Here is a 12,007-nt window from a genome sequence, read left to right on the forward strand (position 1 = left end):
CCTCTCAGAAAGAACGTGTATTAATGAAATTACGTGTAATTATAGGGATGGCAAAGTCAGGTTCGCAGTTTTCTGCATCGACATGTGAAAGATGCTCCTCCGGACAGGTGTAATGCTGTAATTTCATTGTGGATAATTATGTACACTTTAAATGGGCACATTTAATCCTGTGTGTGACTGGGTGACAGCATTTAGAGTCAGAATTATCTCTTGCATGTGAGACAAGGGAATAATTCATTGTTTTAGACTAATAATTTAGAAAAAAATTATGTTACTGATAAAACTGTCTTCCTGCTCAAACGATCATGGCATGATATTCGTATTTGTGGTCCTGATACAGTGTTGATAATTCCTTTAATATCACCATCAAAGAGTATTTAAACCTGTAATTGACGAAAAAATCCGATCATAACAGCGCAGGTTGTAAAATCATTTTTTACTTGCAAATAAACACGAACGGTTTCTTCTTAAGCAGTGCATTGTGGTTCTCTTACCTTTGGTCACTGTCAAAATAAATCTGAGCAAATCTGACCGACTGTCAGTTAGAACCAATACAGAGATGGGTAACTCTAGGCCCATTTGGTCATTGATCAGATTCATCAGTGTGGTATCATCACCTTTACAGAGATGGGTAACTCTAGGCCCATGTAGTCATTGATCAGACTGATCAGTGTGGTATCATCACCAATAGAGAGATGGGTAACTCTAGGCCCATGTAGTCATTGATCAGACTCATCAGTGTGGTATCATCACCAATACAGAGATGGGTAACTCTAGGCCCATTTAGTCATTGATCAGACTCATCAGTGTTGTATCATCACCAATACAGAGATGGGTAACTCTAGGCCCATGTAGTCATTGATCAGACTCATCAGTGTGGTATCATCACCAATACAGAGATGGGTAACTCTAGGTCCATGTAGTCATTGATCAGACTCATCAGTGTGGTATCATCGCCAATACAGAGATGGGTAACTCTAGGCCCATGTAGTCATTGATCAGACTCATCAGTGTGGTATCACCACCAATACAGAGATGGGTAACGCTAGGCCCATTTAGTCATTGATCAGACTCATCAGTGTGGTATCATCACCAATATAGAGATGGGTAACTCTAGGCCCATGTAGTCATTGATCAGACTCACCAGTGTGGTATCATCACCAATACAGAGATGGGTAACTCTAGGCCCATGTAGTCATTGATCAGACTCATCAGTGTGGTATCACCAATACAGAGATGGGTAACTAGGCCCATTTAGTCATTGATCAGACTCATCAGTGTGGTATCATCACCAATACAAAGATGGGTAACTCTAGGCCAATGTAGTCATTGATCAGACTCATCAGTGTGGTATCACCAATGCTCACTGCAGTGAAGACTGCCTCTGGCAAGCCACACATGTAGAGTTACCACTTTCACACCGCGGGGTCAATTAGCTGGGCTAATTCAAAGCTGCTTAAGAAAAATACAATACAAACTCAGCGTCTGATGTCACGCTACTGCTAAGGCAAGATGAGCCCATCATAATAGTAACACTGTGTGTATGTACACCTATGTTAACCACACTGTGTGTGTACACCTATGTTAACCACACTGTGTGTGTGTACACCTATGTTAATCACACTGTGTGTGTACACCATGTTAATAACACTGTGTGTGTACACCTATGTTAATCACACTGTGTGTGTGTACACCTATGTTAATCACATTTTGTGTATGTACACCATGTTAATCACACTGTGTGTATGTACACCATGTTAATCACACTGTGTGTATGTACACTATGTTAATCACACTGTGTGTATGTACACTATGTTAATCACACTGTGTGTGTACTGTTAGGGTCGCCGGCCCCCGGGATCTCTCCCGCCTGCGACCCTGTCCGCGAAGGACCGACGCTCCCAGACTCCCCACTAGTGTGGGAGCTGCCGCCGCTGCACTCCTCACCGGGCGGGGAAAGGTCGCCGCGCTCCTGTTCCCCCCCCTGTGCTGTCCCCCCCCGAGTCCGGGTTTCCTGCCGGTGAGGCATCGCCCTCGACCGCCCTGGGGCCCGCTAGCGCTTCGCCGGCACCCGAACGCGACGCTCCCCGCCCGCGCAGTCCCACGCACCAATCACACGCGGGTAACCGGGGGTTAGAGGTCGGAGGGTAAGCGACGTCGTTCGTACCCACTCTGGCGATTGGGGGGATTGGGTTAAATGGGTTTAAAGGGCTATGCGATGGGCATGCGTGCGAGCTGGGTATCCGCTCGCAACGGGGGAGTCCGCCGCCGACGGTTTGTAGCGCCCACACCCCACGCGGCGCCGCTCCACACACGCGGCGACCACCGCGAACAGCGAGCGCACCCACGCTTCCACTCTCTTTCCACACCCTCGCAAAAACCACACCAGTCCGTTATGTAATCGCTGACGATTTATTCCACCGGGTCGGAGAGCCCTTATTTAACCGAGTTAGTCGGGATCGGCGGGGCAGGACCAATCTATCTCTCGATAGTCGGCACTATACTCTACCTGTCCTTCTCCCCTTTACCCTCTCCGGTTTTCTTTTTAAGCTAAGTCCCAACTCCCTCTTTCTCTCCCTCCCTTACTCACGGTTGCACTATACTCTACCTGTCCTTCTCCCCTTTACCCTCTCCGGTTTTCTTTTTAAGCTAAGTCCCAACTCCCTCTTTCTCTCCCTCCCTTACTCACGGTTCGTCGTCACTGCCGGCTGGTCCTCGCGGCGCGTCGATACGTCCCACGGACGTTCGCGCGGCTGGACTCGGGAGTTGACGGGCCTGGGGTTGACTCGAGTAGCCAGAGACCCTTTTTCCTTCGCCCTGACTCGCTTTATTCTTTCGACATCAAAAGGGCTACCTGGTGCCGACTCGCGGGCCAATCAGCTCGCTGGGATCACCCGCCAATCGGTAGGCCCATCTGTATCCCTGCATCCCCCGGGCCGTTGCTTTCAGCGACGTCCGCATCTAAATTTACCTGCTCAGCGGCCATCCAGCCAGAGGGCGACCCTGCTTTCCCGCCGCTCGTGGCTCTGCCCTCCTCCCTACCTGCCCTGCCGACCCGTGTGCGTGAGGTGCGTACTAACCGCGGTGGCGGGGCAGCCCCGCCGTGAACATGTCATTTCTACTCAAGTCACGGCGCCACGGTGTGTGTTAGCGTCGGAGGAGACCGTCCAATTCCCTGGCCGCAGGAAACCGTGAAGATTATCCCTTTACGAGGGCTTCTGGGTGAAAACCTGTCGGCCAGGGTGTCTCCCCACGCGCTCTAATGGTGGGGGGAGTGCGTGCGTGCGTGTTCCGGTGGGGGGGGTGGGGAGGTGGTGGGGTGGAGCAATGTCGGCCTCGTCGCTCGGGGCGGCGAGATCGCAAGTGGGCCACCCGCCGATCGGCTCCGTGGCGGCGGCATCACAGTACACCATGTTAATCACACTGTGTGTGTGTATACACCATGTTAATCACACTGTGTGTGTGTACACCTATGTTAATCACACTGTGTATACACCATGTTAATCACACTGTGTGTGTACACCTATGTTAACCACACTGTGTGTACACCTATGTTAATCACACTGTGTGTGTACACCATGTTAATCACACTGTGTGTGTACACCATGTTAATCACACTGTGTGTGTGTACACCTATGTTAATCACACTGTGTGTGTACACCATGTTAATCACACTGTGTGTGTACACTATGTTAATCACACTGTGTGTGTACACCATGTTAATCACACTGTGTGTGTACACCTATGTTAATCACACTGTGTGTGTACACCATGTTAATCACACTGTGTGTGTACATCTATGTTAATCACACTGTGTGTGTACACCATGTTAATCACACTGTGTGTATGTACACCATGTTAATCACACTGTGTGTGTGTACACCATGTTAATCACACTGTGTGTATGTACACCATGTTAATCACACTGTGTGTGTGTACACCATGTTAATCACACTGTGTGTGTGTACACCTATGTTAATCACACTGTGTGTGTACACCTATGTTAATCACAATGTGTGTGTACACCATGTTAATCACACTGTGTGTGTACACTATGTTAACCACACTGTGTGTGTACACCTATGTTAATCACACTGTGTGTGTACACTATGTTAATCACACTGTGTGTGTGTACACCATGTTAATCACACTGTGTGTGTACACCATGTTAATCACACTATGTGTGTACACCATGTTAATCACACTGTGTGTGTGTACACCTATGTTAATCACACTGTGTGTGTACACCATGTTAATCACACTGTGTGTGTACACCATGTTAATCACACTGTGTGTACACCATGTTAATCACACTGTGTGTGTACACCTATGTTAATCACACTGTGTGTACACCTATGTTAATCACACTGTGTGTGTGTACACCATGTTAATCACACTGTGTGTGTACACCTATGTTAATCACACTGTGTGTACATCATGTTAATCACACTGTGTGTACATCATGTTAATCACACTGTGTGTGTACACCTATGTTAATCACACTGTGTGTGTGTACACCATGTTAATCACACTGTGTGTGTACACCATGTTAATCATACTGTGTGTGTACACCTATGTTAATCACACTGTGTGTGTGTACACCTATGTTAATCACACTGTGTGTGTACACCTATGTTAATCACACTATGTGTGTGTGTGTACACCATGTTAAACACACTGTGTGTGTGTACACCATGTTAATCACACTGTGTGTGTGTACACCATGTTAATCACACTGTGTGTGTACACCTATGTTAATCACACTGTGTGTGTGTACACCATGTTAATCACACTGTGTGTGTACACTATGTTAATCACACTGTGTGTGTACACCTATGTTAATCACACTGTGTGTGTACACCTATGTTAATCACACTGTGTGTGTACACCATGTTAATCACACTGTGTGTGTACACCTATGTTAATCACACTGTGTGTGTACACCTATGTTAATCACACTGTGTGTACACCATGTTAATCACACTGTGTGTGTGTACACCTATGTTAATCACACTGTGTGTGTACACCATGTTAATCATACTGTGTGTGTGTACACCTGTTAATCACACTGTGTGTGTGTACACCTATGTTAATCACAGTGTGTGTGTGTACACCTATGTTAATCACACTGTGTGTGTACACTATGTTAATCACACTGTGTGTGTACACCATGTTAATCACACTGTGTGTCTACACCATGTTAACCACACTGTGTATGTGTACACCATGTTAATCACAGTGTGTGTGTGTACACCTATGTTAATCACACTGTGTGTGTACACTATGTTAATCACACTGTGTGTGTACACCATGTTAACCACACTGTGTGTGTGTACACCTATGTTAATCACACTGTGTGTGTGTGTACACCATGTTAATCACACTGTGTGTGTGTGTACACCATGTTAACCACACTGTGTGTGTACACCATGTTAATCACACTATGTGTGTGTACACCTATGTTAATCACACTGTGTGTGTGTGCACCTATGTTAATCACACTGTGTGTGTGTACACCATGTTAATCACACTGTGTGTGTGTACACCATGTTAATCACACTGTGTGTGTACACCTATGTTAATCACAGTGTGTATGTACACCATGTTAATCACACTGTGTGTGTACACCTATGTTAACCACACTGTGTGTGTACATGTTAATCACACTGTGTGTGTACACCATGTTAATCACACTGTGTGTGTGTGTACACCATGTTAATCACACTGTGTGTGTACACTATGTTAATCACACTGTGTGTGTACACCATGTTAATCACACTGTGTGTGTGTACACCTATGTTAATCACACTGTGTGTGTACACCATGTTAATCACACTGTGTGTACACCATGTTAATCACATTGTGTGTGTGTACACCATGTTAATCACACTGTGTGTGTACACCATGTTAACCACATTGTGTGTGTGTACACCATGTTAACCACACTGTGTGTGTACACCATGTTAATCACACTGTGTGTGTGTACACCATGTTAATCACACTGTGTGTGTGTACACCATGTTAATCACACTGTGTGTGTACACCATGTTAACCACACTGTGTGTGTACATCTATGTTAACCAAATGCCAACGTTGGCTCAACGTTGCATGTTGACTGGGTTTGAATTAAAATGTTGTGTTCTCGATGGAGTAATTTCTGGCCCTCATAAAAAAATTTCAACGCTTTTACCGAACTTGATTCCCCTGTTTGTCGTGGTCAAATTCTTGTAATAAAAATGTAGTCTACTTCCTGTCGTCCAATCAATCACACATGTTGCACGCGGTGACAATGCATATCCTGTATTAAAATCGGCATCAATCAATTCATTGCCTCCTTTCCAGCAATTAAAAATAAGATTTACGGACAGCATCTTTAAAAAATTTTGTGCAGGTGGGAAAAACGCCGCGGTCCCTAAACTGCGGAATCGTCTCGCGCGACGAGCAGGCGCCGCGTGTCTGAGGCGCGCCTGCTCCGTGTGCGTGGTGTTAACGAGTTACGGACAGCATCACACACACAAAAAAATAGCACGTTGAAGATTAATTTATAAAGTAATCAATCAATTAAGCGGCTCTTTTAAAGCAATTACAATTTTTTTTGTATGGACGGATTATTTAATTTAATGTTTTTTTTGGCTAGGTCAATGAAACGCCGCGGTCCCTAAAGTGTGGAATCGCCTCGCCGGGGAAGCAGGCGCCACGTCCTTCTCTCACGGCGGTGAGTTATAAACTATTTATTGTTGTTATTATTATTGTTGTTGTTAATCTTTAAAGCTTGTGATCAAAACGACGTCCACTTCCCGTTGCCCACTGGACTTCTTCTTCTTTACCTTTTAGCGCACTTTAAAATAAGAAAGCGTTGTTTAATAATAAAACGTTGTTGTTATTGTGTGTAAGGCGTTTCCAGGGTAGTCCTCGACTTACGACGGAGTTGCGTTACAGCGACCAACACCGTAACTCGGAAATATCGTCCTTAGCCTAGCCGGGAGTCTTAAAGAATGGTGATTATTTAGCAAAAACAGAGATAATTTACAGTAGTACTGTATAAACTATATACCGCATGTATTTATTACAATACTGTATTGCACAGTGAAATGTAAAGTTAAACAAACAAGGTAAATTCTTAGACTATGAGCTGCAATTTAATATAAAGTTTTTTCCAGGAAACAATCCTATCTAAGCTATAACAACTTTAAACATGCATTGAACATAGCGTATCGTATGTTGTACTGTACTCGCCAAGATTCTTACCTCGCACGTCGCTGCGTTTGCCTGCCACGCGAAATTTAAAATATCTTAACAATTTTGTCTTAGCGTAAGATCGTAACATCGAAATAGCGTAAGTCGGGGATCGTCGTAAGTCGGGGGTCGTCGTAAGTCGCGGACCGTCGTAAGTCGGGGACCTCGTGTGCTGCCCTGCAGGCTGTCACCACGTGTGATGTCACCACGTGTGATGTCACCTCGTGTGTTGTCACCACCACGTGTGTTGTCACCACCTCGTGTGTTGTCACCACCTCGTGTGTTGTCACCACCACGTGTGATGTCACCACCACGTGTGATGTCACCACCACGTGTGTTGTCACCACCACGTGTGATGTCACCACCACGTGTGTTGTCACCACCTCGTGTGCTGTCACCACCACGTGTGATGTCACCACGTGTGCTGTCACCTGTTAATGAACTCCGCTTTCAAATCCAATTAAAATTAGTTTTATACATTTGTGGCGGCCCATTGTAAAACCTCAACACACTGAGATGTCTCAGAATATTGAAGTCAGCAACCCCCCCCAAAGTCAAAATCCTGGCTCCTAGCCCACTGACCCTCCTCCACCTACAACACGTGGAGATCCCTTTATACAGCAGTGGCTTGGCAAAGAGTTGCAAATCATTATTGTTTTATATTTTTATTGTTTCCCTTCTACGTGGTGACTTTACCGAAAGAACCAAGAATATAATAATAAAACAATAGTAATATAATAATAAAATATTATAATAACATTCAATATATAATATAAAATATATAATATATAATAATTAAATATTTTAATCGAATATTGTAATAGTAATCTAATAATATAATAATACATTTTGATTTAAAGCTTTCGTGACTGCAGGCAGTGGTTCTTAACCTTGTTGGAGGTACCGAACCCCACCAGTTTCATATGCGCATTCACCGAACCCCTCTTTAGTGAAAAATAAAATGTGATTTTTTTCAAATTCAAGACGTAGATATGTTTTTTACTGGTACACAAAATGAGCCGTGCATGAACATTACCTTGTTCAAAGAATAAAACCAACACAATGCATAAACTCACAACAAATTACATACCTGGAAATCAATGTGACTTCTGCTGTTGCCTTTGAGAGATCAGTTCAGATATGCGTGGCTCCACCTTGGCAAGTGCCACTCTCATGTCATTTTCACAGCAAAGTCTGTTCCTTTTCTTCGTTTTTATGTCCAGCATCCTCGAAAAGGATTGCTCACAAAGATATGTTGTAACAAATGGTATAACAAAAATCCAGAGCTTTCTTAGCAATAACTGGATACTTGTTCATTTGTCGACACCAAAACGTTGAGAGCGTTGTTGTTCTGAAGAGTTGCTGTTGAACCTGGCTCTGCTGAATTTCAATGATTTCGTCGAGGAATTCATCATTGACATCTGCTGTTTCAACAGCAAACGTGAACGGCTGTCTCACCCATGCTGGATATGACTCTCTTGTAGGGAAATATCCGTCGAGAGACTTTGCAAGCTCATCTAAGTGCGTGGCAATTGTTTGCTTCAGTTCCGTGGATACAGAAATATCTCCGATTCCAGACACATCTTCGATCTTACTTGCACAGTCGTCCAGAAGCGGGAAGTTTGCGAAGTTATTGTTCTCTGTTCGTCGTTTCCATAACGGTAGCTTTTTTTGAAAAGCCTTCAGGTGTTCTTCCGCTTCCATGATATTGACTCCACCACCCTGCATCTGCTGATTGAGATGATTGAGAGCTGCGAATATATCAGCCATGTATGCTAAAATGAGAATGAACTCAGGATTTTTGAAGCAATCTGCATGGCAGTGTTGGTGCTCTTGCAAAAACAGGGCTAATTCCACACGCATGGCAAAAACACGATTCAGCACCTGTCCCCGGGATAACCACCAAATATTAGAATGGAGCAGAAGTACCTCAAATTCAAAGCCCATTTCTTTACACAGCTCACTGAAGATGCGGTGCCTCAGAGCACTTTTTCGCACATAGTTCACACATTCCACCACAGTTTTTAATACTTCTGCCATTTTTGGAGGTAAGGTTTTTGTTGCCAACGCATGCCTGTGCAGAATACAATGCGTCACAATGATGTGTGGTGCATCGGCCTTTACTAGCGCACCAAAACCAGACTTTCTTCCCAGCATGACTGGAGCTCCGTCCGTACAAACTGCAGAAACTATATCCCATGAAAGATTGTTGTCTCTGAAGAAGTCATCCACAAGCTTCTTCACATCGGCTGCCTTCGTTGTTGTTGTAAGAGGCTTACAAAATAAAAACTCTTCTTTTATCATGTCGTCTTTCACATAGCGTACAAAAACAGCAAGCTGGCTTAGATCAGAAACGTCTGTGGTTTCGTCGAGTTGAAGGCTGAATTTTGCCGGGCTTGAAATCAGATCCGCGACTACTTGAGCCAAGATGTCTTTACTCATGTCTTCTATTCTGTCACTGACGGTGTCATTTGAAAGGGGAATTTGTGATAATTTACCTTCGGCCGCTGTTCCGAGTATCAGATTCGCCATCTTTAATGCAGCTGGTTTCACAAGTGTTTCACCAATGGTGTGTGGCTTGCCCTGCTTTGCGATCAGGTAAGCAACTTCGTACGATGCTGTCAGGATCGGTTTGTTAACAGGTACAAATCCAAGAGCAGGCAGAGTGGCCCTTTCATCGAATCTGGCTCTCTTCACCCTGAATTCAGCAAGTGTTGTGTTCTTGTATTCCCCGTCTCCATGCAGCTTCAAGAAGTGTTCCTTTAGTTTTGCCGGTGCAAGACTAGAGTTGCTCAACTTGGCGTTGCAAATCATGCAGATAGGACGCTCACTCCCATCACGTTCCGTGATACATGAGAATCCATGTTGTACATATTCGTCCGACCACTTTCTTCTTTTGCCCGACATAGTTAGTATGGATAAAATATTAAAGAAATCACACGACGTACGACAACAACAGTCACACGTTGACTACTGAGTACGCACTAAATTCCCCGTTGCGCTGATTGGCCAAGCAGTGTAGCATGATCATCTGCAGCCAGTGATGGCCAAGCGGGCCGTGTGTGTCATCACAAATTTACACAATAATTCAAGTGTGTCCGGACCTCCGTGGCGGGGGCTCTGCCGAACCCCTGAGATCGACTCACCGAACCCCTGGGGTTCGATCGAACCCAGGTTAAGAACCACTGACTGCAGGGATTCATATTCTTGGTTCTTTCAGTAGAGTCACCTGCACGTAGAAGGGAAACAATAAAATAATGAAAATATAAAACAATAAAATAGTTCTTGCTGTGGTTTTTCTTGCTGTGGTTTTCACACCTGATGATGATTCTTGTGTTGCAGTCGAAACGTCGTGATAATTTTATTGTTTTACATATTTTTTATTGTTCCCTTCTACGTGGTGACTTTACCGAAAGAACCAAGAATAATATAATAATAATATAATAATAGGGGTTATTCCTCTTTTTTTTCTGGCAATAAAAAGAAAGCCGTCCCTTGGTGTGGACCAATCAGTTTGAAGGACAATGCATCAAATATTATCATAGTATTTGTGTTTTGTTTACATTTTGACTGCAGGTATTGTGGTTAATGCAGTAACATGAATCCTTGTTAAAAGGTTTTAGTTTTGTTGCCAGAAAAAAAGGGGAAACCCCCCTCCCCCTATTATTGTTATTATTGTTATTATTATTGTTATTATTATGATGATGCAGTGATCACCTTTGTGTTGGGTGGTTTTGACTGTAGCCGCGGCGAGGATGACCCAGAGTCTGCGTGAGGATTTTATGGTCCTCCTGCATAGACCCAGATGTTGATGAGGCCTGTCAACCCCCCTGCCAGCACCACCACCATCACCACCACCACCATCACCACCATCATCACCACCATCACCACCATTACCACCACCCTCACCATCACCTCCATCACCACCACCATCACCACCCTCACCACCACCACCACCACCCTCACCACCACCATCACCACCATCACCACCACCATCACCCTCACCATCACCACCACCACCATCACCACCATCACCACCATCATCACCACCATCACCACCATCACCACCATCACCACCACCATCACCACCATCATCACCACCATCACCACCATCACCATTACCACCACCATCACCATCACCTCCATCACCATCACCATCACCACCACCATCACCACCCTCACCACCACCACCACCACCCTCACCATCACCACCATCACCACCACCATCACCCTCACCATCACCACCACCACCATCACCACCATCACCACCATCATCACCACCATCACCACCATCACCACCATCACCACCACCATCACCACCATCATCACCACCATCACCACCATCACCATTACCACCACCATCACCATCACCTCCATCACCATCACCACCACCATCACCACCCTCACCACCACCACCATCACCACCCTCACCACCACCATCACCACCACCATCACCCTCACCACTGTTGTATACGGCCCCTTTTTCCACATTTAATATCCATAAGACTATTTACGGATGCATACACATAGATTTATTTTTCCCTTCTTTCGTGACAAACAATATATTTTTTTAATAATGAATAAAACCCGTAAGCCAGAAAAACGAAAAACCAGATGTCGGTCATGAACAGGCCATATATATATAAAGAAATAATAAAACTCTCAAGGCGAGGATGTAACAGCTATCGGCGAAAATCTCCAGATGAACAAGAGTTTGATGGGCCCCTTAGGAAAGGTCCCTCCGAGGTCAGAACACCAAGAGAGTAGACAC

Source organism: Petromyzon marinus, unplaced genomic scaffold (assembly GCF_048934315.1).
Source record: "Petromyzon marinus isolate PM22_M1 ecotype Great Lakes invasive population unplaced genomic scaffold, UKy_Petmar_22M1.pri1.0 PM_G_Scaffold_50, whole genome shotgun sequence".
Classification (NCBI taxonomy): Eukaryota; Metazoa; Chordata; class Hyperoartia; order Petromyzontiformes; family Petromyzontidae; genus Petromyzon; species Petromyzon marinus.